The sequence below is a fragment of the Callithrix jacchus genome, chromosome 3 (assembly GCF_049354715.1).
Source record: "Callithrix jacchus isolate 240 chromosome 3, calJac240_pri, whole genome shotgun sequence".
NCBI classification, from domain to species: domain Eukaryota; kingdom Metazoa; phylum Chordata; class Mammalia; order Primates; family Cebidae; genus Callithrix; species Callithrix jacchus.
The window spans coordinates 175,695,275-175,723,268 of NC_133504.1; positions in this window are offsets into that span (position 1 = coordinate 175,695,275).

A 27,994-nucleotide genomic window follows, 5' to 3' on the forward strand; every position below is an offset into this window, starting at 1 on the left:
ACTTGGCATCTGGCATAAATGGCCTCTTGATAAATGTTCGCTCTTATAATTCTACCACAGAAGCTATATGTTGGCTCTGCTCAGACAGATGAAGAGATGAAAGAGATGGCATCTTTTCTGAGCCTAAGTGGAATGACAAGAGCACAGGGCTCTGTGTCCTAGGCAACTCATTTACCATCTCTGACCCTCACTTTTCATATCTCTAAAATGAGAATAAAAATCTGTACCTACTTCACAGTGTTTTATGAATATCAAATGGAATAACCTGTGGAAAGAATTCATAAACTGTAAAGCACTGTATAAGTCTGTCATTTGATTTTTTTTCTCATCCAGTTCTCCCAAGAGTTCTGGGCAATGGCCAGAAGCAATGTCTCCCCTACATACAATATGTTACAATCACTTTTAATAAAGTTTTAGAATAGTCTTTCAAACCCTTCATAGAGCTCTTTAAATTACAATGACCTCCACTCCACTGTGGGACTTAAAACAAGTCATGAGTACGATCTTAACATTTCATAGGTCTTTCATGCTGCCTTTGGAATGCCCCTTTCAATGTTTATGCTTGAAAAGTTATAGTTTCCATTGCACAAGCTATGACTAATTTATTCATTCAGTTTATTGAACACTTTTTATAGGTCAGCTGCTTACTTGTCATTGGAGATACAACAGTAAATCAGAAAGTGTTATCTTATAGACTCACTCACTCCATGAAGATAGATGTGAAGACAGAATTACAATACAGTTTGCCCAGAAGTAAAATTCTACCTAAGGGAATGAAGTCTTCAAGATAATATAAAAGTCGAGTCTTGAAGAAAGACATCCAGGGGACAATAGGAAAAGGGGCAGGCAGTTCTTTAAGTCCACCTGCACTGCAGTGGCACCAAGTATCGTCTATAATAGGAAGTTTCAGTCCCTTCTTTAGCCACATGCCTCATTCATCTAGCCTTTCAGTTGAGAAGAAAGGCACAGAGAGAAAGATGAGGCACTGGGGTTTGAAGAAGTAAAGACAAACTTCTTACCTAGTTGCCTCAAACTTGTCCAAGGAGTATAGACCAGGTTTTCCCCACCCTACTATTTTCTTTAGGTATCTTAGTGTCTTCCTGAAGGATTCTGAAAAATGTTCAGTTTTTCAGGTTTTCTTCTCCCATCTCACTCCCCAGGATAGTATTTGGATGTTTGTCAGAGGTTGCTATGGTCAGAATGTTTGTGTTCTTCCAAAATTTGTAGGTATTGTAATCATCAATGTGATGATGTTGGGAGATGGAGTCTTTGGAAGGTGATTAGGTCTGATGGTGGACCTTCATAAATGAGATTTAGAGCTCTTTTAAAACCTGTCCTACAGAGCTGCCTTGTTTCTTTCATCATGTGAGGACACAGCTAGAGGGCTCCATCTATGAGCCAGAAAGCAAGCTCTTACCAGACACCAAATCTGCTGGCACTTTGATTTTGGAATCCAGAACTGTGAGAAATAAAGTTGTGTTGTTCATAAGCTACCCAGTTCATGGTATTTCATTATAGCAGCCCAAACAGGCTAAGACAGCAAAGGGAGGAGTTTAAATGAACCAGTTAGGATTTTTTTCCCAGTTTTTAAAGTTTTAAACTTTTTTTTTTTTGACTCTTTGAAAGTTTTTATTCATTGCGCAGATAGTCAGGTATTTGCTATTAAAACTGTAAGATGACATTCCAGGGTGAAAATGTATTTTCAGAAACAAATGTTTTTTCTTGGGTATTCTTGGTCTTTCCAGCTTTGGGGAGAGTTCTCTCAGGAGGGGACTTTATCTGAAGAGCAATAAAGAAACAAGAGATGCAGCCAATCCAATGACTTTTGGTGATCTTCACTAAGCTGGTTCTGGGTGCCCCCAGAGTGCCCCCAGAATGCAACAGTAAGCTAGACACAGACCCTGTGCTGGAGGAGACCACTGACCAGTACTGTGAACAATTTAGGATTTCTGACCCTTCTCTCCACCTAAAAACAATCTTGAATTCTCCATTCCTGGTAAACTCCAAGGCCAGGTTTCCCAGCCACTAACTCTGGGTCACAATTAAAAGTGCCAAATCTGAGATCACAGAAAATTCACTTTGATCTACTCATCCCATCTTACCTGAATCTGAAGGTTTCAGCAGTAAACAAAGACATTTTATGACGGAAGACTTTTTCCTAAAGTCTAACCATTTGACAAGTGTCCTTTGTACCACTTTCTAGTATGCACCTTGATCATTCCAGAGTCTTAGTTCTGGTCTTCCTGTCTGTCAACCCAACTCTCTCTGATCTAATGTAATCAATGCTCTTCCATATAACATAAAGTTGATTTTCCTAAATGTTATTCCATCCTTGAAATTATCTTGTCTTTAAAATTCAGCTTTATTGTTCATCTCTGCCTGTGTCCACCAAACACACAAAAAAAGTAAATATCAGGAAATTCTCCATTTATTTGATCTTTGCAAAATCAGGTCTTTTGATCCAGGGAACCAACTCTGCAGCATCAGCTACCCCATTTGACCTTGTGATTGAAATATATTAAATAATCACGAAATCTTCACTACATAATGGGACTGATTATATGAGTGAGCGATTTCACTTGAGGCAAAGAAGAATTTTATTACATATCATTTACATTTTTTAAATTCAGCACTTTGAGGACTATTATTCACATCTGGAAAAATTATTATTTGCCTGACACATGGTAAATGCTCAATATATATTTGTGAAAAATGAATGAATAAATGAATAATTGAATGAAGGTTTGTGTTTTTAAATGCTAATGTGCAAAATCACTGTGGAAGTGGGCAGAGAGTTTTTTTAAAAAAGCTTGAAGCAGGATAATGGCATCGTCAGATTGGTATTTTAAAAGAGCATGCTATTTTATTTAACCTTTATTAGCTTCCTAGAAGCAATATATAACAATCTACAATTCACTAAATAGGTCAAAGAAAGAGCTATTCAGATTCAACCCATCAGAAAATTCTCCTGTTTCTAAACTCAACCTAAGAAATGAGAAAATTGGCATTTCTATTAGCCTGTGAATATTCCACATATATTTGTTTTTTCCTTTCAGGAAGAATATACATTTCTACGGGAATATTAAACAAAAAGCAGTACGAGAGAATAAAAATCTTCTTGCCCTGCTTTTTGTTCCATTTCCCAGTATGATGGGTGCTAACTCAGTACCACCATGGTTAGTTATTCATCATATTAACGCCTGTAACCTACAAATACCTCTCTTGCTATATCCACACTTTCTCTGTCTTCCAAACTTGCTCATTCATTGAATAAATACACCATCCTAGGGCTTGAGTGAGGGGCTGGCCCCTTGTTCAAAGTGTTCACTGTCTAAGACAATGGCTCTCAAACATTAGTGAGCAATTACATCATGTGGAAAGCTGAAGTGCAAATGAGAATTTGTATTTCTAACATGGGTCCAGGTAATGTAGGTGCTGGTCGTTGGGGCTATACTTTAAGAACCACTAGTCTAGTGGATTCCTGAGAATTCTTGAAAGAAACTGGCAAAGTAGACTAGGAAGGCAAAAACCTTGTTGCAAAGCACCTATAATTCTTACACTGATTTCTCAAAAAATAACTCACAAAATGCTCCACCTCCAAATAACTCTTACTGAAAGCTTGAAAATCTTCCACTTGCCAGAAATTCTAATTCTTGTTTTAAAAACTTCTCAATGGAGACAGAGTAGAAATTCTGAATCAGAACTATAAAAATTATCTTATATTTGAGTATTTTTCTGTTTACTCATAAACGACTTGCCAAATGTACTAAATATGGTTTTCTCCAGCCTTTTGCAAAATTAGACATTTTTGTGAAAATATGTCTTAACATAATCAAAAGTGCCATTTTCCATTAAAAAATGATATAAATTTACTCTCAGGTTTTTGTAAACTTTTAATCTGTTGAGTTCATTAATAATGATTCAAATAATACAAAACTGCCTTCTCCCTATAAGTAATGCAAACAATATAGACACAGTGAAGCCCTTTCTGAGTCCCAATTCCCTACTTCTTCCCCTCCCTGACCTGGAGGTACGCATTTAGTCTGGTGTGGAGCATATAGGTTTTTTTCTGTTCAATTTCACCTTGTGTACACATAGAAATGTATGACTTGTTTTTATTTTTAACATCAATGTTATTGTAGTTGATATGGTTTAGCTGTGTCCCCACCCAAATCTCATCTCGAATTGTAGTTCCCATAATCCCAATGTGTTATGGCGGGAGGACCCAGTGGGAAGTGATTGGATCATAGGGGCAGTTTACTCCATGCTGTTCTAATGATAGCAAGTGTGTTCTCATGAGATATAGTGGTATTATCAGTCTCTCGAATTTCCATGGCTGGCACTTCTCTCTTCTGCCACCATGTAAAGAAGAACATGTTTGTTTTCCCTTCTGCCATGATTGTAAGTTTCCTGAGGCCTCCCCAGCCACACGGAACTGTGAGTCAATTAAACCTCTTTCCTTTATAAATTACCAGCCTCGAATATGTTCTTATAGAAGCATGACAATACACAAATACAGTAATATATGTATTATTCTACAATTGGCCTTTGTCCCTTAAAATGTTATGGTGCAGATATTCTTATGAAGCCATTTATGTAATCTACTTCACTAATTCTAATGCCTGCATAGTATTCTATATTATGGAAATGTCATCATTTATCATAACTACCCCCTTTTTTGTAACAGCCATTAGGTGGTTTCTAATCTTTTACTATTGCTAACAATAACCAATTCTTTGGTTTACCCTGTTTTGAAAAGATTCAAGCATGATATTGCTAAGTCAAAGAGTAAAGTATGTGCATTAAAAATTTACATTAAAAATGGCATTACCAAACAGCCCTTTCAAAGGGGTATACCAATTTTCAGTCTAAAAAAAAGTGTTAAAACTATTCCTTTTCCCTGTACCCTCACCCATGCTGTTTACTATAGAAATTTCCAAATTTACATGTTGTAGATGTTCAAAATCAACTTATCAAAACTATTCTTCAATCACAATGCATCTTCTGAATTTGCATTTTATTAAATCTCCACCTGCTATATTATAAAAATTGTTTTCACTTGAACTGATTTTATTTTCCATTTTCTTCCTAAAGAAATTCTTCTAAGTAATAGAGATGCCAGTCTCTTCAGAGTTTGCCTGAGTTCACCAATATCCTTTTAAGAAGGCATGAACTCCAAAAAGAAGTACATCAAAATATTTTTGGTAATTGCCTTCTGGGTGATAGGTGATTTTTTTTAATTACCCTTGCTGTTGTTTTGAAGTTTTCTCTAATAGCTAATATTTGTAGAATGCTTTCTATTTTCCAAGCACTGTTCTAAGCAGTTTCTAACCTTTATTTCATTTTATCCTCAAAATGAGATGAAGAAAGTCCCACCATTTTTCCTGTAATATACATAAGACTAAGAGAGGTGAAATACCTTTCCCCATTTCCCACAGCTATGAAGGATTTGAGCACTGGAAGGCTGATTCTAAAATGAACTACTGTACCATACTACCACCCATGAACATGTACTATTTTTATAACTTGGTTAAATAAAATAAGATTTAAATATAATCTGAAAGCAACATTATGTATAAAAAACAAAGATCAATAGCATTGCAACCAATATTATTTGGTATAATAACCAAAGACCAATAGCTTACTCTTCTCAGTGCGAGGCTTACCCTCTTAGTCACACCAAACCTTTTACCAGCATCATCCCTGCCCAAAGATTTAAAGACACAAGCTTCAACAAGCTCAAGATTTTATAGTCTTTTAATCCTCCTATAATTCATTTTTATCAGCTTTTCTTTGTCTCCCATGAAGACATCTTGTTCCGTAAAACACATACAGTAATTTAATTGTTGGCTCCTCTGTGTAATATACTTAGCCAGTTTCTGCTTATTTCTTGAAGATCCTCAAATCCACTCTTTAGCTGATAGTTAATCTTTTCTAATATCAATTGGAATGGCCACGACACCCAACACTGACACACAGTTCCCTGAGCAAAGCACTGTGGTTAGACTCCCAAGCTCCTTAGTAGTGGTGGCAATGACTGCGAATCACCGTCAAAGAACATCAACAGATTGTAATACAATCTGTCAATCGTTCTCTAGAGAGAGGAATTGGCAACTCATTATATTAAAGAACCACAATCAAGCATCTGGAATATGGCAGTGCACGTGGATTTTATGTGAACTGCTGAGTTTCAGCAATTTATTATCCTGCACTTTTTGACATAATCTTATCCACAGCATCTCTAATACAAATATACAATCCACGTGAATCACAATTGTCATTCAAGCCACACTTTAGTGAATATCCTCTCTGTTTCAGATATTTAGCTTTGCAGTTACATATAGACTTACTCTGAACAATTTGTGATTTTTAAATTCTAATTAAAGAAAAATCTTCCCTCTTCATTTGCCTCCTGCCAGTAGGAAAATTAGGACAGCTTCTTAATAAAACATTTGTGTCAATTCCTATCCTGTTAAGTAATAACCCCCTTATTGTTTTTTTCACATAGGAAGTGTCAACAATTAGAGCAGATTGGCTGAAAAAGCCTAAAATCATCATTGTCCTGGCTACAGTTATTAAGCACTCATCATGTGTCCAGCACTGTGGCTCTATTTCACATGCATTATTTCACTGAATCTCCCCAAAAGTCCTGTGGTGGCAGGATTACTATCATTCCCCTCTTACAAAGAAGGAAAGTGACCTTTAGAGATTATAATATTCGCACAAAGTCATACAGCCAGTAAGTAGCAGAGCTGAGATTACCTATCAGTTAGTTTTGCTGCATTACAATCTACTCCAAAGCATAGTGGTTTAAGACAGTAACCATTTACTTAACTCACAAATCTGTAGGTCAGTAATTTGGGCTGGATTCAGTTGATCTCACCTCTAGGCCTCACCCATGTGCCTGCAGACAGCTGTTGACTAGCTGGGATACCTGGATTCTCATCCACATGGCTTCCCATTATCCAGAAGTGTAGCTTAGACTCATTCACATGGTAGTTTCAGGATTCCACTTACAGCTAGCGAGGGTAAGTCTCAATGTGCACACACATTTTGGTCCTCAGTGCTGATCTTAATCTTAAAAGACACAATCGCAAACACCACAATACCAAATGTTGAAATCCCCAAAAGATCAAAGTCCCTAAAATTTAAATCCCTAAAGTCTAAGATATCTAGCATCTTAAAGTCCTAAAAATCACAAGTAGTGCATTTTTTATTATATGCAGGATAGTTGCATCATGTTACCTGCAAAATGTTAGGTGGAACTATTACCTTGTTGTTACCTTATTTGGAATTTGGTAAGGTTAAGGAGATACACATAGGTGCCAAGTTGATAAGGGGTAGACTTGTGAACTTAATTCTAAATGTTAACTTTAAGGATTAAGGAATCCCTAGAAACCTGATCAAGTCTTATTTTAGGTGTGTCTGTAGAGTGTTTCCAGAAGAGCTATCTGTGTGAGTCTGAGTGTACTAGGGGAGGACATCTGCCCTCAGTATTGGTAGGTGTATTAGTCTGTTTTCACAATACTAATAAAGACATACCCAAGACTGGGTAATTTATAAAGAAAAAGGGGTTAAATTGATTCACAGTTCTACATGGCTGGGGATTCTGCACAATCATGGCATAAGGGAAAGGAGGTGGAAAGTCATGTCTTCTATGGCAGCAGGTCTTGTGAGATTTATTCACTACCACGAGAACCATCAGATCTTGTGAGATTTATTCACTACCACGAGAACAGTATGGGGAAAACCACCACCCCCATGATTCAATTATCTCCCACCACATCCTTCCCACAACACATGGGAATTATGGGAGCTATAATTCAAGATGAGACTTGGGTGGGGACACAGCCAAACCATATCAGTGGGCAAATCCAATTGACTAAGGGATCAGAGAGAATACACACAGAAATAAAATCAATCTCTCTCTGTGCACTGGGACAGACTTTTCTTTTGTTCTTTTTGATCTCAACAGAAGTCAGGTTGTTCATCATGGTATTTCAGATGACCACAGTTATATAAGCTATTTCTTTATGACCATGGGTTATATACTCATAACTGTTATATGCCACTGTCAGTGTACCTGAGTCTTTATGCTTACAAAAATATGTAGGTCATTATTACCTGTTTTATCATTCAAAAGGCCTATGAAGGGTTCTGCTGTGTTTTCTTATGTTTCACAAATAAGTTCCCTTTTTTAAATGAAAATAAATGTCTTTTAGAGAGTTTCTAAATTTTTTCCAGAATTTTATGTTTGATGTTATGGCATTTGGGATTAAGTCTTTCAGGATTACAGCCCAAGCCGTTTAATTGCCTGCTTGCATGATATTTGCTACTCTCTCATTAGCCAAACCCAGCCCCCAAATCAACCCAGATTTAAGCTCAGAGTAGAAAGAGCCTTTACCTCATGAGAGGCCATTTTGCAGCCTACCACAAATTTCAACCCACATTCTGCTGATGCCAATGTCCTCTAACTCTGTATCAGGGCTGGATCTGCTTGCCCTGAGATTTTTCTCACCTTCTACCTGCTCTGCTTTGTATTACAGTACCTGGTCTGCTTTGTATTAGAGGGGCCTTGACTCCTGCAGGCTTAGTTTCCCAGGTGCCCATGGGAAGCCAGTACAAGGCAGTGGAAAAAGATAAGACAGGAAGAAAGAGAAGTGGGACAGCCCTCACCTTCCCACTCTGCCTCATGCTGAATCTCCAGTAGCCAGTGAAACCTCTCAGATGCTCAGGTCTCTTCTGCACAAGCCTGGCAGTTTCCACCTCCACCTCTGTGTGTCCCTCAGAAAACTGAGTGATATTCATCTACTCAGAAAACCTACATGGAAGAACTAGTATGCCCAAACAATGGGCTAGATACTGTGGTTGGAAATACTTTATAAAACAAATCCAAAGGAGACAGTTTGCTATTCAAAGAACAAATATTGACTAAGGCAGGGAGGGCTTCTAGTCATTACTAATCTCAAGGTTGCTACATCATTCTTTGACTTCCTGTCTCCTCCTCCAAAACCCTCACAACCAACTCTCTGCATTAAATTGCCTCTGTTTTAAATATTTCATGCTTTCTATTTTCCTGGATGAACACTGAGTGCTATACACACTCCCCTTTTCCTTGAGTCTACTAGGTTGGAACCACTATGTAATTCCCTTCCTACAATGCCAAGCACTATGGAAGCAAACATATTCATCCACTCAGAAAATCTTTACGGAAGAACTACTATGCCCAAACACTGGGCTAGATACTGTGTCTGGAAAATTGAATAATTCTTTATAAAACAAACTCAAAGGAGACAGGTTGTTATACAAATAACAAGCATATAGTAAAGTCCTCTAATAAAGATATGCATCGACTTTAGTGAAAAATCAGACAAATTTGATAAGTCAGTGCAAAATTCCAGAGTCAGAGGGACTGAATTGATGCCTTGCACCCTTATTATCAATAAAGTAATTTGCTTATCTTCAGCTACCTCCCTAATACAATGGGGATAATGGGAATGACTTTGTAAGATTGCTGTAAAGATTTAAAGCAATACTACTTACATTAGAGTTTAGACAGTGCAGGTCTGGCCCATAATAAATGTTTCATAAGTGCTAGGTGTTACTTTTATGGAAATGCAAGGAAAAGAACATCCATTTGCTTTGGGGATCAAAGTAGCTTTCCCAAAAGAGGAGAACTTTCCAAGGACTCTTGAAAGAATAAGAGGTCACCAGGAAATAAAAGACATTTAAGCAGAGAATCATGGCTCCTTTGCTCAAGAAGTTTTCATGCTCACTTGGATGAGGTAAAAATAATTTAATTTAATTCAATTAACTTTTATCTTCCCCCTGTTGGCTTGATATTCTAAGGTTTACAAAGTCACAGGAACCCTATAAGTATAGTTAATTTCCTAGCATGACTACCCCTACATCTTATTGCCATCTAAATTGGAACAGATTTGGGGTGATTTAAATCAGTGGTTCAAAAATAAAGTAGAAATAGACTGATGAAAATGTTTTAATAGATTTTCTTAAAATACAACCTGAACTTTTCATCTATTCACCAAAAATATTATTTTGATGGCCTGTCATGTGTCCAGCACCACTGCAGGCACCGTGGTTACAACAGGGGAGAACACTAACCATATCCCACCCTGCACAGAGCATATATTTTACTTGGGAGAAACAAAAACAAGTCATCAAATAAATGAACAAGATCAGTACAAATGATGATTAAGTGATGTTATGCAAATAAAACAATAAAATGTGACACAGAATAAGTGGGTCACTTCCAATAGAGTGATCAAGAAAGTACTCCACGAGAAAGATGGAGTTGGAGCGGATTATCAATCTGATTCAGAGAAGTCTGGAATAGCACCTGAGTATATGAAAGTTCCAGAAGTTGCTCCAACTGAGCTTGATAAACACTCAGGTTTTTAAATCACTAGTTTAAATGATAAAACAATAATTTGTATGGTTCAAGTTAGAAGGCTTTGATTTCATATCACTATCTGTACAAGAAAGCCTAAATTTCTCAGCACGGCATTTATGACTGACTCCCCGTGATCTGGCCTCGTCTCAGTTCCTCTGGGCTGCTTTTCTAATATCCTAAGTTCAAATTAAATAACATCAATTTCACCAGTCAGGGCAGAATGCTCTTCCTACTATTCCCACCCATTACCATCATCACCATCAACTCCACTGTCACCTGACTTCTAACAGTAATAATTTTATCCAACTTTCCCGGCCCAGTTGACACACCACTTCCCCTAAAGAATGCTTTTCAAATCCTCATCTGAAAATGACTCATCATTCTTCTGGTCACCCACAGCACTTTGTTTTCACATTCCTAGAATACAAATATCTCATTGTAACTTTGGTTAAAGCTATTGGCAGAGTTTTATCTGTTCTGTGATGTTGTAAGCTCCTTGAAGGCAAACACTAGCCTCTCCATCTTTGTCCAGCTATTAAGGGGTGGACAGCTTAATAATAGCAGGGGTGCCAGCTATTAAGCCATTGTTTCTCACCTCCAAACCCATGATGCTGGGACCAAGACTATGCACCCACTTCTGCTCTGGGACACACGAGAGGGAGAATACAAGACCTGAAGAGGAGGAAAGGAATTGCTCATTTTTGTTTGCTTCCTGTTGACAGCCTGTCTATTCTCCATTCCTAGGTGAATAGAATCTTAAAAAATCTTCTCCCTTCAACAATTCTTTCCTGAAACAGCAGCTGAATGCAGTTTGGCTTTTTTCCCAACTGGTAGAACCAGCCTCACCCTGCCACCTCGGTGACATTAGTACCAGGCAATTAGTGCACCTCCACTAAAGTATGAGTTTCAATCTGTTTCAAAACCTCCTGTAATATTTCTTTCCAATCAACTTTATTGAGTAATAGTTTACATGAAACAAAATGTAACCATTTTAATAGTAGTTTTGCTTTCACCTGTACTAATGTAAACATCATTCCAATAAAAATGCAGGTCATTTTTATCACCCCAAAAAGTATTTTTGTGCTTTTTCGTAATCAATACCACTCTTCACACAAGGTCTCAGAAAACAAATGATGTATTTTCTGTCACCTTTATCTAATTTTGCCTTTTTTTATTTTTTAAATTTCATGTATTGAAATCATGAAGTATGTACTTTGTGTCTGGCTTCATTTGTTCAATATAATGTATTGTAATTGCTCAGTAGGATCACCCTGCCTGCTGCCTAGACAGAGCCAATTTATCAAAACAGGGAAATTGCTATAGAGAAAGAGTAATTCACACAGAGATGGCTGTGCAGGAGACTAGAGTTTTATTATTACTCATATCAATCTCTGAGCATTTGGGGAGCAGAGTTTTTAAGAACAATTTGGTAGGTAGGAGAGAGCCAGTGAGCCAGAAGTGCTGATTGGTCAGGAATTAAACGAAATCATAGGGAGTTGAAGCTGTCTTCTTGCACTGAGTCAGTTCCTGAGTAGGGGCCACAAGATCAGATGAGCCAGTTAATCAATCTGGGTGGTGTCAGCTGATCCATCAAGAGCAGGGTCTGCAAATTATCTCAATCACTGATCTTACGAGCAGTTTAGCAAGGGTCAGAATATTGTAGCCTCCAGCTGCATGACTCCTAAACCATAATTACTAATCTTGTGGCTAATATTAATCCTACAAAGGCAATCTAGTCCCTAGGCAAGAAGGAGATGTGCTTTGGGAAAGGGCTGTTATGGTCTTTGTTTTAAACTATAAAATAAGTTTCTCCCAAAGTAAGTTTAGCCCACCCCAAGAATGGACAAGAACAGCCTGGAGGTTAGAAGCAAGATGGATTTGGTTAGGTCAGATCCCTTTCACTGTCTCAGTCATAATTTTGTAAATGTGGTTTTATTTTTTTTAAGAGAGAAAGAAAGAAAAAGGAATTAAGAAGAGAAAAAAAGAGGAAGAAGAGGAGGGAGAGAGAACAGGAGTGTTGCTTAATTGCCCAGGCTAGAATGCAGTCTAAAAATGGGTATTAAAAACCTCCCTTATACTATCAATTGTGCTTAATAATGGTGAACCAATATTTTATTTAAACCTGTGAGTAGGTACGATGTGGTACTGATAAGAGTGCATATCTTGTGTGTTTAAAGTGGAGAGTTCCATAAATGTTTATTAAGTTTACTTGTTCTGGATCTGAGTTCAAGTCCTGGATATCCTTATTAATTTTCTGTCTCATTGGTCTATATAATATTGTTGAAATCTCCCACTATTACTGTGTGGGAGTCCAAGTCTCTTTACAAGTCTTAAGTATCCTGTATTGGGTGCGTACACATCCAGGATCGTCAGCTCTTCTTGTTGCATTGATCCTTTTACCATTATGTCCTCTTTTGATCTTTGTTGCTTTAAAATCCATTCCATCAGAGGTGAGAATTGCAACTTCTGCTTTTTATTTATTTATTTATTTATTTACTTTTGCTCTCCATTTGGTTGACAAATCTTTCTCCATCCCTTTGTTTTGACTCTTTACGTATTCTTGCATGTAAAATGGGTCTCAATGCAGCATACCGTTGGGTTTTAGCTGTATCTTTTGATTGGGGGATTTAGTCAATTTAAATTTAAGATTATTGCCATTTGATGTTAGCTGGCTATTTTGCCCATTAGTTGATATAAATTCTTCATTATGTTGATACTCTTCACTTTTTGGTATATTTTTAGAAATGCTAATACTGGTTGTTTCTTTCTATGGGTAATGCTCCTTTCAGAAGCTCTTGTAAAGCAGGCCTGGTGGTAATGAAATTTCTGAGTACTTGCTTATTCACAAAAGATTTTATTTTTCTTTTGATTGTAAAGCTTAGTTTGGCTGGATGTGAAATTCTGGGTTGGAAGTTCTTTTCTTTAAGGATGTTAAATATTGGCCCCACTCTCTTCTGGCTTGTAGGGTTTCTGCTGAGAAATCTGCTGTGAGTCTGATAGGCTTCCCTTTGTGGGTAACCTGACCTTTCTCTCTGGCTGCCCTTAGTATTTTCTCCTTCATTTCAACCCTGGTGAATCTAACAATTATGTGCCTTGGGGGTGCTCTTCTTGAGGAATATCTCAGTGGTGTTCTCTGTATTACCTATAGTTGAATATTGTCCTGCCTTGCTAGGTTGGAAAAGTTTTCCTGAATAATATCATGAAGAGTATTTTCCAGCTTGGATTCATTCTCTTTGTCACATTCAGGTACACCTATCAAATGTAGATTAGGTCTTTTCACATAGTCCCATATTTCTTGGAGACTTTGCTCATTCCTTTTTATCCTTTTTCAGCTATTCTTGTCTTCTTATTTTATTTCATTAAGTTGGTCTTCAGCCTCTGATATCCTTTCTTCTGCTTGATTAATTCAGCTGTTAAAACTTGTGCATACTTCACGAAGTTCTCGTGTTGTATTTTTCAACTCCGTTAATTCACTTACATTCCTCTCTATATTATCTATTCTTGTTAGCATTTGATCAAACTTTTTTTCAAAGTTCTTAGTTTCTTTGCATTGGGTTAGAACAAGTTCCTTCAATTCCCAGAAATTTCTTATCATCCACCTTCTGAAGCCTGCCTCTGTTAATGGAACACAGTCCTTCTCCATCAGGCCTTGTTCCATGGCTGATGAGGAACTGAGATTCCCTGTAGAGGGAGAGGCATTCTGATTTTGGGTATTCTCAGCCTTTTTAGGCTGGTTTCTTCCCTTCATTATAAATTTATCCATCTGTCGTGTTTGTAATTACCGTGTTTCTAATTAGGTTTCTGAGTGGACGTCCAATTTATTGATTCCCAGTGCTGGAATCTGAGCAGCAGCCCACTGTGCCGGCTAAAACAGCGGCGTTAAGATTGATGGTGCTTTTCTGACTCTGCACCAAAAACCACCATGCCAAGGTACCAGTAAAACCACCGTGCTGGCCACAAGAGTCACAGTGACGACCCATGGGGCTCCTCCACTGGGAATCTCCTGGTCCGTGAGCAACAAAAATTCATCTAAAAGTGTGGCGTCCTCTCGTTTTCTGCGCTTTCATTGGGAGCCACAATCCTGAGCTGTTAACGATCAGCCATCTTGGATCTCTCTCCAAGGTTTCAGTTTTAGAGATTCATCCATATGGTAGCAAGAATCAGTAATGTTTTTCTTGTTGCTAATAATACTTCTTTGCATATATGTACTATAGTTTATTTATCTATTCACCTGTTGTTGAACATATGGCTGTTCCCAGTTTGGGACTATTGTGAATGAAACTACCATGCCATTCATGTACATGTCTTTGAATGGACATATTTCTATTTCTCCTGGGTGAATATCTAGTAATGAGATTGGTGAGTTATACGGTGGCTGCATATCTAGTTTTACTGTCAAACTGCTTTTGAAAGTGGTTGTAATATATTATATTCTCATCAGCAGTGCATGTAAGTTCTAGTTCCGTTTTACAGTTTTATTTTTGCATATACTAATGTAATAATCATTCCAATTAAAATACAGATCATTTTCATCATCCCAGAAAGTACCTTTGTGCTCCTGCACACTCTCACTAGCATTTCATGAGCCTCTGCAGTTTGAAGTCTCCTTATTATAGTAGCTTGGTCTCTTCTCAGATAGTTAGAGAGCCTTAACCTGATCTAACTGAATTTGGTATTTTTCTTGGAACAAACCAAATGTGGGATGAGTTATCAATAAAAGGCATGGGAATGTGAAAATACTAAAGTTGAAAAGCCTTTTTGGCCCAGGCATGGTGGCTCAGGCCTGTAATCCCAACATTTTGGGGGGACCGAGGTGGGTAGATGACCTGAGGTCAAGAGTTCAAGACCAGCCTGGTCAATATGGCATAACCCTATCTCTACTAAATATACAAACATTAGCTGGGTGTGGTGGTGTACACCTGTAATCCCAGCTACTCAGGAGGCTGAGGTGGGAGAATTGCTTGAACCCAGGAAGCAGAGGTTGCAGTGGTCTGAAATTGTACCACGGCACTACAGCCTGAATGACAGAGCAAAACTCTGACTCAAAAAAAAAAAAAAAAGCTTTTTGACAGGAGGGAATTCCATCTAGAGGCCAAAAAATAAAAAAGAAATGAAAGAAAAAGAACAGATTTAAGGAAGATAGAGGAAGAGGACTTGGCTGCAGGAGAAATGGGAGAAATGAGTGCCTTCCTGGTATTGAGTCCCTGAATGTAAATCAAGAGGAATTTGAAAAATACCCAGCCAAGACCCTTTCACTTTTCTACCATAATTTAAAGCCAATAATGTATTTTTGGCAGTGCCAAGTTCTCCAATCATTTGGGCAAATGTGTTGGTGAAGTAAAATAGTATCTCTACCCATTAAGCAAAGGCTGTTTATTGCTCAAACATTACAAATAATTTTGAGTTTCCCATCTTTTAATGAAGTACACTTTCCTCTAATTGTTCAATCATATAGCAATAATTGAGAGTCAGTTACACATTTATCTTGTTTCTCATTTATCCCTAGCTAGCCTTTATGTCATAGTTCAGGAAAGGTCCTATGTCATGACTCGTTGGTCTTTATAAAATGAAAATAATCACTCCTAGATTGAAATATTGTCATCTAGAACTGAAATATGTGTGATGAGGACACCACTAGGAGACTAACATGCAAATGTGGCATTTCACAGCCTTCATTTTACCACTGAAATGCAACCCTAAATTCCCACAACTCCTTTTCAAGAGAGCTTTGCTGACATCATTCCCCTTCATTCTGATCCCCTGATTCTAGCCTTCACCCCCATCAGGTAGTTATGGTTATGATTGTGCCGTGCAATATCAGCAGCACACAATAAAAGGGATTTTTAAAGATTTATCTCATGGCTAGAGTGTAGATCGATTTACCCTGGACTCAGCTGAGCCACTCAACTGCTGTTACCTGGTCTCATTCATACATCTGAAGGTGGTCAGGGATGCAACAGATCCTGGTCTGGGTTCAACCACAGCAACTCTTCTCTGCTCCACCTACTTGTCATCCATCTCCTGGTAACAGCAGGCAGCCTTTCATATTTTGTGACAATATCAGAAACAAAATTGAGCAAGCCCCATCATGTCATACCTGCCAAAACTCCATTGGCAAAAGCAAGTCATGTGACTAAAGCAAAAATAAAGGGGCAGGGAAATGTACTCTGCCCCTTTAGTGGAATAAACTGAAAAGTTACATGGCAATGAACATGTATAAATAGAAAAATTAAAATTTGGACCATTAATATATTCTGCCAAAATCTACTCTAAGGGTACACACCTGTATGAATACTCCATTTTCACACTGCTGATAAATGCATACCAGAGACTGGACAATCTTCAAAGAAAAAGAGGTTAAATTGACTCACAGTTCCATGATGCTAGGGAGGCCTCACAATTATAGTGTAAGGCAAAAGGCATGTCTTACGTGGCAGGAGGCAAGAGAGAATGAGAGTCAAGTGAAAGGGGAAACCCCTTATAAAAACATCAGATCTTGTGAAACTTATTCACTATCATGAGAATAGCAAGAGAAAGACCCATCCCCATGATGCAATTACCTGCCACTGGGTTCCTCCCATGACGCATCGGAATTGTGGGGGTTACAATTCAAGATGAGATTTGGGTGGGGACACAGCCAAACCATATCATCACCCATGCTCATTCATATGCTTACCCACTTCTATTCTCTTTTGTCTCCTGCTCCTATCTGTAACCTCTCCTTAAGATGTCCTCCTGATCTGGATGTAATTATAGCTACATCAGTGTAGTTAAAGTGTAGACTAGAAGTGATCCAGAACATTCATATTCTGGATATATCACCAACCAATGTTGTAACCAATAAGACTTTGGAAATAATCTCTTCAAGTTTTCCTAATTCTCAATTCTGTGTTTAGTCTGCCTTCCCATCATTCTCTCTCAACTTCAAACATTACCTTCATTTCAAACATTACCTTCATTTCTTTGTTCAGCAAACATCAGCTGGATACCTTTTATGTATCAAGTGCTATTCCAGAACTGGGAATTCAGATAAATATAAAGATAAATTTCAGCCTTCCAGGAATCACAATCTAGTGCACAAAACAGACAGCTAAAGCAACAATGCCAATATGGTATTTTGATAAAGGTCTAAGAGGGAGCCAAAGAAGCCGGAAGGAAGAGCAGGTAAACCAAATGGCCTCTTCGCTGTTGTTATTCTACATACTGGTAACAGATGTTAGATGATGTGTCCAATTGATAGAAAATTTCAAACAGTAATCCACCTTGGCTATCCCCAGGATTGGACTGATTTCTATCCCAAAAAGACAAAAAGGGTTATGAACATATTTTAATTAGAATAAAGGCAGAACTACAGCTCACTATTCCTGCTTAAAATTCATTGATGAGAACTTAGTCACACGACCATACTGCAGGGGAGGCTAGGAAATAAGTTATCCAACTGATTTCCTATGCATCTAGATAAGTCTGGGGCAGAGACCCAATGCTAAAAAGGAGACGAAATGGAGAATAAATACTGGAGATGATTAGTAGCTGCTGTCACAAGAAGCTACCCTTAACTTCCTTGCCCCCAAGTTTCTTCTGTCTTGTGGCTCTGCTGTTGTCCTCATGTGACTTCCATCTCTTCATCCAATATGGCTGAACAGTGCCCTGCCATCATAGCCACATTCCTGCCAATAGGAAATGGAAAAGGTGAAATGGCAAACCTCTTCCCTTTACGGGCATGCCCTAGAAGTTGCAAATATCACCTTCTCATACATCCTATTCATCATATCCTAGCTATAAGAGAGGTGAGAAAATGTAATTTATATAACTGACTGATCATGTGCTCAATGATAAAACTTCTACTACCTGGAAAAAAGTAGAGATATTGGGAGACAATTCCGTTTTCACCAAGGAACCAAAATGAAGATAAGCCATGCCTGGGTGTCTGGGAAAAACTTGAGTGGGCCAATTATGCTTTGTTTTCACTTAAGCATCAAAAGCAGATGATTAAGCCTCATCATGCATGTACGATCTGTGCAGACATGTGCACATAGATCCAAAAACTGCCACAAAAGACTGGACATAAACTAATCCATTCCTTTTTGGGTGCAAGAGATTCCTAAAATTGCCTGCCTAACCCATCTCCTTACTTCTTCTAGGAAAGGAAAGATTCCTGCTGGAAGGAAGGTTAAGTTAATCTTTCTATTAAAATGCCAAGTGGACGTTAGAAGGGAATAAAGCATAAGAAACTAATCAGGCTGGACATAAAGGAGGAAGCTTTCAGAGAAGTCAATAAGTCGAATGAGCTTGTGGAGGTGAGAGAACAATATAGAGCAGGAAAAGGGATTCTAGTGAATGTTGTAAAAACTGTAGTATTATTATTATTATTTTTTTTTGCAGTATGTGTTTTTGGAGAATACTAACAAGATTCCCCACCCCTTTTTTTTTTGCGTTCCACCCTTCCCCCATTCTTACACACACACACACACACACTCCTAAAACTTACTCTCCAAACAGCTATGAGGTTTGTCTTTCTCACCGTATCTGATAGTGACCATAAACTCCAGACCCCATAGCATGACTATAAAGTCCTTCTTTATGTGACTGACTTCCTTTTTTTTCTTTTTCTTTGAAAGAAAGAAAAAAAAGGAGTGAAGGAGAGGAAGAAAGAGGAAGAAAAAGAGGGAGAGAAAACGGGAATGTGGCTTTATTCTAAAAATGGGTATTAATAATGGCCAATCAATATTTTGTGTATTTAAGGTGGAGAATGTATATTTTGTGTATTTAAAATGGAGAGCTCTATAAATATTTACTGAGTTTACTTATTCTGGATCTGAGTTCAAGTCCTGGATATTCTTATTAGTTTTCTGTCTCGTTGAGTCTAGATCTCTTTATGAATCTTATGTATCTGGGTGTTAGGATCGTTAGCTCTTATTGTTGCATTGATCCTTTTACCACTATATCTTTGTTGCTTTGAAATCTATTTTATCAGATGTGAGAATTGCAACTCCAGCTTTTTATTTATTTATTTATTTTTGCTCTCTATATGCTTGGTAAATCTTTCTCCATCCCTTTGTTTTAAGTCTTTGTGTATCTTTGGATGTGAAATGAGTCTGGATGTAGCATATCGTTAGGTTTTGGCTGTATCTTTTGATTGGGGGATTTAGTCAACTTAAATTTAGGGTTACTGCCATTTGATGTTAACTGGCTATTTTATCCATTCGTTGCTGTAAATTCTTCTTTATGCTGATGCTCTTTACTTTTTGGTTTATTTTTAGAAAGGCTAATACTGGTTGTTCCTTTCTATGTATAATGCTTCTTTCAGAAGGTCTTATAAAGCCGGCCTGATGGTAATAAAATCTCTGAGTACTTGCTTGTTCATAAAAGATTTTATTTTTCCTTCAATTGTGAAGCTTAGTTTGGCAGGATATGAAATTCTGGGCTGAAAGTTCTGTTCTTTAAGGATGTTGAATATCGGCCCCCACTCTCTTCTGGCTTGTAGGGTTTCTGCTGAGAGATCTGCTGTAAGTCTAATAGACTTCCCTTTGTGGGTAACCTGACCTTTCTCTCTGGCTCCTCTTAGAATTTTCTCCTTCGTTTCAACCCTGGTGAATCTAACGATTATGTGCCTTGGGGTTGCTCTTCTTGAGGAATAGCTTTGTGGTGTTCTCTGTATCACCTGGGGTTGAATATTGTGCTGCTTTACTAGATTCGGAAAGTTTTCCTGAATAATATCATGAAGACTATTTTCCAGCTTGGATTCATTCTCTCCGTCATATTCAGGTCCACCTATCAAATGTAAATTAGGTCTTTTCACATAGTCCCATATTTCTCGGAGACTTTGTTCATTCGTTTTTATCCTTTTTTCTCTATTCTTGTCTTCTCGTTTTATTTCATTAAGTAAGTCTTCGACCTCTGATATCTTTTCTTCTGCTTGATCAATTCAGCTATTCAAACTTGTGCATATTTCACTAAGTTTTTGTGTTGTGTTTTTCAACTCTGTTAGTTCATTTATATTCCTCTCTGTATTGTCTATTCTTGTTAGCATTTCGTCAAACCTTTCTTCAAAGTTCTTAGTTTCTTTACATTGGGTTAGAATAAGTTCTTTTAACTCCCAGAAGTTTCTTATCATCCACCTTCTGAAGCCTACTTCTGTTAATGGCACACAGTCCTTTTCCATCAGGGCTTGTTCCGTTGCTGATGAGGAACTGTAATCCCTCATCAATATTGTATTATTCAATGTACAAATGTTTTACTTCCTTGGTTAATTACTTTATTCCTAAGTATTTTTATGCTTCTTTTCCTGTTCATTGTTTGTGTATAAAAGTGTTATCATTTTGTGTATTAATTTTATGTGCTCATTTTGTAACTTTACTGAATTTCTTTATTGGTTCTAATAGTTTAATTGTTGTAGTCTTTACGATTTCATAAGATCATGTCATCTGCAGAGACAATGTAACCTCTTCCTTCCCAAATTGGATGCCATTTTTTCTTTTTCTTACCTAAAATTGCTCTGACTAGGACTTCTTATACTATATTGGATGGAAATGATGAGAGTGAGTAGAGGGAGACGCATTCTGATTTTGGGTATTCTCAGCCTTTTTAGGCTGGTTTCTTCCCTTTGTTATAAATTTATCCATCTGTCGTCTTTACAATTACCACCTTTCTAGTTGGGTTTCTGAGTGGACGCCTAGTTTATTGATTCCCAGCACTGGAATTCGAGCAACCCACTGCACTGGCCAAAACAGCAGCGATAAGACTAATGGTGCTCTTCTGCCCGGGAATCTCCTCCCGTTTACTCTGCACGAAGAGCTGCTGCACCGAGGCGCCAGCAAAACCGCTGCGCCAGCCACAACAGTTGCTCTAGCGACCCATGGGGCCCCTCCACTGGGAATCTTCTGGTCCGTGAGCGATGAAAATTCATCTCACAGTGTGGCATCCTCTCATTCTCTGCACTTTCACTGGGAGCTACAATCCCGAACTGTTAGCGATCAGCCATCTTGGATCTCTATCTTTCTAGACTTTCTAGATTTTTCTAATTTTCTATTTCCTGGTTTTTCTATTTCTCTGAAAAAATACAATTTTTTGATAAGGATTGCATTGAATCAGTAGGTCACATTGAGTAACATGGCATTTTTACAATATTAATTCTTCCAGTCCATGAACACAGGGTATCTTTCCATTTATTTGTGCCTTCTTAAATTTCTTTCATCAATATTGTATTATTCAGTGTACAAATGTTTTACTTCCTTGGTTAATTACTTTATTCCTAAGTATTTTTATGCTTCTTTTCCTGTTCATTGTTTGTGTATAAAAGTGTTATCATTTTGTGTATTAATTTTATGTGCTCATTTTGTAACTTTACTGAATTTCTTTATTGGTTCTAATAGTTTAATTGTTGTAGTCTTTACGATTTCATAAGATCATGTCATCTACAGAGACAATGTAACCTCTTCCTTCCCAAATTGGATGCCATTTTTTCTTTTTCTTACCTAAAATTGCTCTGACTAGGACTTCTTATACTATATTGGATGGAAATGATGAGAGTGAGTATCCCTAGCTTCTTTCTGATCTCAAGGAAAAAGCTTTCAGCTTTTCACCATTGAGTATGACATGATCTGTGGGCCTGTCATATATGGCCTTCATTATATTAAGGTTACATTTCTCTATACTTTATTATATTGCAGGAATTGTATTTCTTCATCTTTTATATGCCCATATATATATATGTATATATTTCTTCATTCCTGTGTATCTGTATATGGCTGTATACAGTCATGTGCTGCATAATGACATTTCAATGATAGACCACATATAAGACAACAGTCCTAAGACAACAACCTGCTTTATGTTTTTATTATTTTCTTTGCATATAATAAATTGTCAAGAGTTTTAATACATCATGAATAGTCTCTGTAAATTATAATATAATATCATACTTTTATTTTAATATATTCATTAATTTTTTGGCAACAGACTTGCTCTGTAGCCCAGGCCAGAGTGCCATGGTATGATCATGGCTCATGGCAGCCTTGACCTCCTGGGCCTGGGCATTCCTCCCGCCTCAACCTCCTGAGTTTAGCAGGGACCACAGGTATGCAGCATGCCAAGCTTATTTATTTATTTAATTTATTTATTTTGTAGAGAGGTTTCCATATGTTTCCTAGTCTGGTCTTGAACTGCTGGTTTGAAGCAATCCTCTTGCCTTGGCCTCACAAAGTGGTGGTATTAAAGGTGTTAGTGTGTGTGGGTGTGTGTGTCTATTGTAAATGGGATGTAGTCTTGATTTAGCTCTCAGCTTGGTTGTTGTTGGTGTATAAAAATGATACTGATTTTTGTACATTTATTTTGTACCCTGAAATTTTACTGAAGTCATTTATCCATTCTAGGAACTTTTTGGGTGAGTCAATAGGTTTTTCTAGGCATAGGATCATATCATCCATGAAGAGCGAGTTTTACTTCTCTTTCTTTTTTGATGCTTTTTATTTCTATTACCTGATTGCCCTCACTAGGAATTCCAATATCATGTTTAATAGGAGTAGTGAGAGTGGTAATCCTTGTCTTGTTCCCATTCTCAAGGAGAATGCTTTCAGTTTTCATCCATTTAGTATGATATTGGCTGTGGATATATCATCAAAATAATGGATGGTTCTTATTATTTTGAGGTATGTTACTTTGGTTCATAGCTTCTTATGAGGTTTTTATCATAAAGAGATGTTAGATTTTATCAAAGACCTTTTCTGCATCTATTGAGATGACCCTGTGGCTTTTGGTTTTAGTTCTATTTATGTGGTGAATTACATTTTATGGATTCTCATATGTTGAATCAACCTTGCTTCCCAGGAATGAAGCCTACTTGATTACAGTGAATTAACTTTTTGATATAATGTTGAATTTGGTTTGCCAGTATTATTGTTGAGGGCATTTGCATCTATGTTCGTGAGGGACATTAGCTATACTGTTCTTTTTTCACTGTGCTTTTGCCATGTTCTGGTATCAAAGGAATGCTGACTTCATAAGATGAGTTAGGGTTCATCCTCCTCAATTTTTTGGAATAGTTTCCCTAGAATTGGTACCAGATCTTCTTTATAGGTCTCATAGAATTTGGCTGTGAATCCATCTGGTTTGGAGCTTTTTCTTTGGTTGGTAGGCTTTTTTTTATTGCTAATTCAATCTCACAACTCAATATCGTTCTGTTCAGTGTTTCATTTTTTTTTCTGATTCAATCTTGGGAGACTGTGTGTTTCCAAGAATTTAGCCATTTCCTCTAGATTTTCTATTTTCTGTGTGTACAGTATTAATATTCTGTATTTCCATTGGATCAGTTGTAGCATCACCTTTTTCATTTCTAATTGTGTTTATCTGGATCTTTTTTGTTAATCTGGGTAGCAGTCTATCGATCTCATTTATCTTTTCAGAAAACAAACTTTTGGTTTTGTGTATTTGTTTATATTGATCTTTGTGTCTCAGTTTTGTTCAATTCTGCTCAAATTTTAGTTACTTCTTTTCTTCCGCCAGCTTTGTGGTTAGGTTGTTCTTGTTTTTCTAGCTTCTCTAGGCCTGATGTTAGATCACTAATTTGAGCTCTTTCTCACTTTCTGAGGTAGGCATTTAACAGTATCGACTTTCCTCTCAATACTGCTTTTGCTGCATCCCAGAGATCTTGGTATGCTGTGTGTGTGTGTGTGTGTGTGTGTGTGTGTGTGTGTGTGTGTATTAGTGGGTGGTTTTGACTCATTTTACTCCATTTAATATTCACCATAATATCTGAGTGTTTACTTTACTTTCTCCTTTTCACAGGGAGGGAAGCTAACACTCAGAAGTAGGTGACTTTACCAAGACTGCACAGCCAATTAGCAGCACACTCAAGAAGGAAGCAATCCTAGAACTTTTAACTTTACTGGCTTTATATTTCTCCATTATGCCACAATGATTTTTAAATCATTTATTGCTCTATTCAGCAAATATTTTTTCAGTGTCTGTTATGTTTCGAGAATTGTCATAAACTGTGTGTAATATAGCTATCAATGGATAGCAATAGCTTTGTCTTCATGGAGCTATTTGTCTGGGGTATTGAAAATTCCACCTTAAAATTGTTCTTGTCTGTTAAATGTCTCCTCTTTCATATAAATATAACTAATTCCCTCTTCCGTGCACCCATTATGCTTAGTGCTTTTACAGACATAACACACTATCATGGTTTACTGCGTCCCAGACAATAGGCTAAGCAAGGTAACTTCCAGCTGCAGAGTTGAATTCCAAGTGGCCTGGAAATGACTGCAAAACTAATGAGACACATGTCTGTCCTAAAGCCAGAGTTTACTGAGGAAAAGAAGGGAAGGAACATGCAAACCTGAGTTGATTGTCTCTTTAAAGGAAGAAAGAAAGGCCATGCCATACTAAATCAATGAGATTGCTAAACAGGAAACTCAAGCAATACACAATAGAAGCTTAGGAGTTTGAAACACATTTAGCTTCCAAAAAAAATTAAGTCATTGAAAGTCACCATTATTTCCTTTCTTGCAGAAACAACTTTTATTTTATCAAATTATATCTTCAGTAAACATTTTTAACACATTATTTTGCTGGTTTATTGTCACTGGAGTTTAATGTTTTTCTCTCTCCCCAAGATCCTCTCTTGGGGGTAATATATGAAAGCAGTTGCTGCCTATGAGATCCTGAGTGATGTTAATTTAAATTCTTACAAATTATCTTGTTCCCGTGACTCTGAGTTGTGTTGGCTCTAGAAATTGTGTGATCCCACATCAGTAATCATAGGTATTCGTTAAGAAAATCTTTGTCACCTAAAATAAATAACACAACATGGTATAACACAACATAACATAATAGAACCTAAGATAATATAAAGAGTTTCAGAAAGAAAATAAATGCTCACAGATGTCACTGTTTCTAAAACTGAAAGGAATCTGTGGTGATTTGTCCTTGGGGGAAGATTGACTTTTGGATGATTGAATTCATTGTTAAAATAGGAAGCTATTAACAACTGGATAAATATTCCATACTTAACAAGTTTGGAGACCTCCGGAAAGTTACTTATTCTTGCAGATTTACTTCTATCACCTACAAAATGGTGATGATAATCCCTTGTAGAGTTATAGTGGCCATTAAATGAACAATGCATAGAAAGTATGTAGGCCAGGTGCAGTGGCTCACACCTGTAATCCCAGCACTTTCGGAGAGTGAGGCAGGTGGATCGTTTGAGGGCAGGGGTTTGAGACTAGCCTGGCCAACACGGTGAAACCTCATCTCTAATAAAAATACCTTTAAAAAATTGGCTGGGCATGGTGGGCTCTAGTATCAGCTACTTGGGAGATTGAGGCATGAGAATCACTTAAACCCAGGAAGTGGAGGTTGCAGTGAGCCGGGATCATGCCACTGCACTCCAGTCTAAGTGACACAGCGAGACTCTATCTCAAAAAAAAAAAAAAAAGAAAAGTATGTATGTAGTTCAGTACCTGAAATATGTAATCTCTGCTATTTTTCACAATGTATGCATGTTAGCTGTATGTTCCTTTCTGTGTGTAGCAACTATACTCTTGAAAAAGACTATGAGATATAAAATTAGGGAAAAAATCCACCACAGTTCTTTCTAAGGAACAATAATATTTCCAGCTACTGAAGAAAAATATTACAAATAATCCTGCTCAAGTCATTTATTAGATTCTTGCTTGACTAATGGGGCCACTTCTGAATTCTGCATTTAGAATAGTCACAAAATTTCCCCTTACAGAACTCAGCAATATTCCATTCTCCATGGGTACATGTTTTCAAAAGCTATTATCTGTAATTTTTCTTTTTCTGTCTTCATGGAATAATTCTCATTGGTTATGGCACTTCTCTTTATTTCTCAGTATTTACCTTTTTAGCAAAATAGTCATATTTTGCTTACAAAATTATTCTTCCTAAGTTTAGTAAGAGTTTAGAAAACTATTACTATTTTTCTTGCTTTAACCAAGTCCAGCCATCCAGCCTGACCTCCTACTTGCCATTTCATTGGCTCAGTGTTTCAAAAAGCTCCCTCATTTCTGTACTATAGAGACTTGGGCCATGAATGTTTGATAAACAAGGGAGAAGAAAAACATTTAAAAGTAGATGAAAATAATAGAGCTTCTGTTAAGTAAATTAATGTCATGAATTTTATGTAAACATATTTTCTTAGGGATTGTTCCAGGTACAGACCGGAAACAGAATTTCGCCAAGTATTTCTTTATATTTATCTTTATGCCAGTCACTCAGCTGAGTGCTAAGGACACAGCCATAAACAAAACAAACGTGTCTGACCTCACAGAGTCTGGAGTCTAGATGAGCAGGAAAGACAACTGTCAAACAGATAAGCATAATAAAGTCTGACGACAGGGTTAGGGTAAGAGCCAGGGGCTATTAGAGTGAGGCCAAGATGTCCATCTACATGACAAAATGATACTTCCTTCCACAATGTAAGGCAGTGCTACTCAAAGTGTGGGCCATGGACCAGTGCCCATCGGCAAACTGTTAGTGGTCAATGATAAGAATAAGCGTGGAAATTGAGAATTTAAGTGTTTAGAAACTTAGAGAATTTTGGTGAAGTAATTTTAAGTTTGTTGAATTTAATAATTTCTAAAATGAAGCTTGTATTTTGCATTCTTTTCATTCATTTTTTAAAATATAGTACATTTTGAGTTCTGTTTTATAAAATATTGGCCTGTGATAAATTATAAATAGAAATACCAGCTCGTCACCACAGATGGCTTAAGAAGCATTGCCCAGCAGGTACTACATTTTCCATTCTCCCCTTGCAGCTAGGTGAGGCCCTGAGACCAGTCCTCCAGAAGGGGTGTGGGTGGGAAGGATGTTACCACCTCTTGGGCCCACATGACTGTGAGGTAATGTGCCTTTGTGCATTTTCATTTTTCATCAGCTAGACAGACATGATGCCAATGCCTAACAGAGCAGTATGGAGTCTGGTTCCTCCTTTATCATGGGTAGGAAAGCTGCCCACTGACAAAAAGCAGTGAGAGTTTTGTGAATATTATGGGTTGAAGTGTGTCCCCCAAAAAGATATGTTAAAGTCATAACTCTTAGTACCTCAAAAAGTGACCTTATTTGGAAAGAGGTCTTTATAAACATAATCAACATAAATTGAGGTCACCAGAGTGGGCCTTAATCCCATAGTATTGATGTCCTTTATAAAGAGGAGAAATTTGGACACCCGGGCAGGCACAGACGGAGGGAAGATGATATGAAGACGCAGTGAGAACAGGGCCATGGAATGGGAGTGGTGACGCTGCAAGTCAAGGATTACAGGCAAGTGCCAGAAGCTGGAAGAGCCCAGGAAGGATTCTCCGCTAGAGCCATCAGAGAGAGCACGGCGTTTCTGTCCCCTTGATTTCGGACTTCTGGCTTCCAGAACTGTGAGACAATATGTCTGTGTTGTTTTAAGCACAGTTTTTGTACTTTATCACATTAGTCCTAAGAACCTAAAACAGTGAGGAACTCTGTGTAAAACTACTGAAATTTGGAAGTTTATTTGTTGCAGCAGTTAGCACCACACTGACTAACACAGAGAACATATTATAACAAAGGCCAGTACAGCATGGCCAA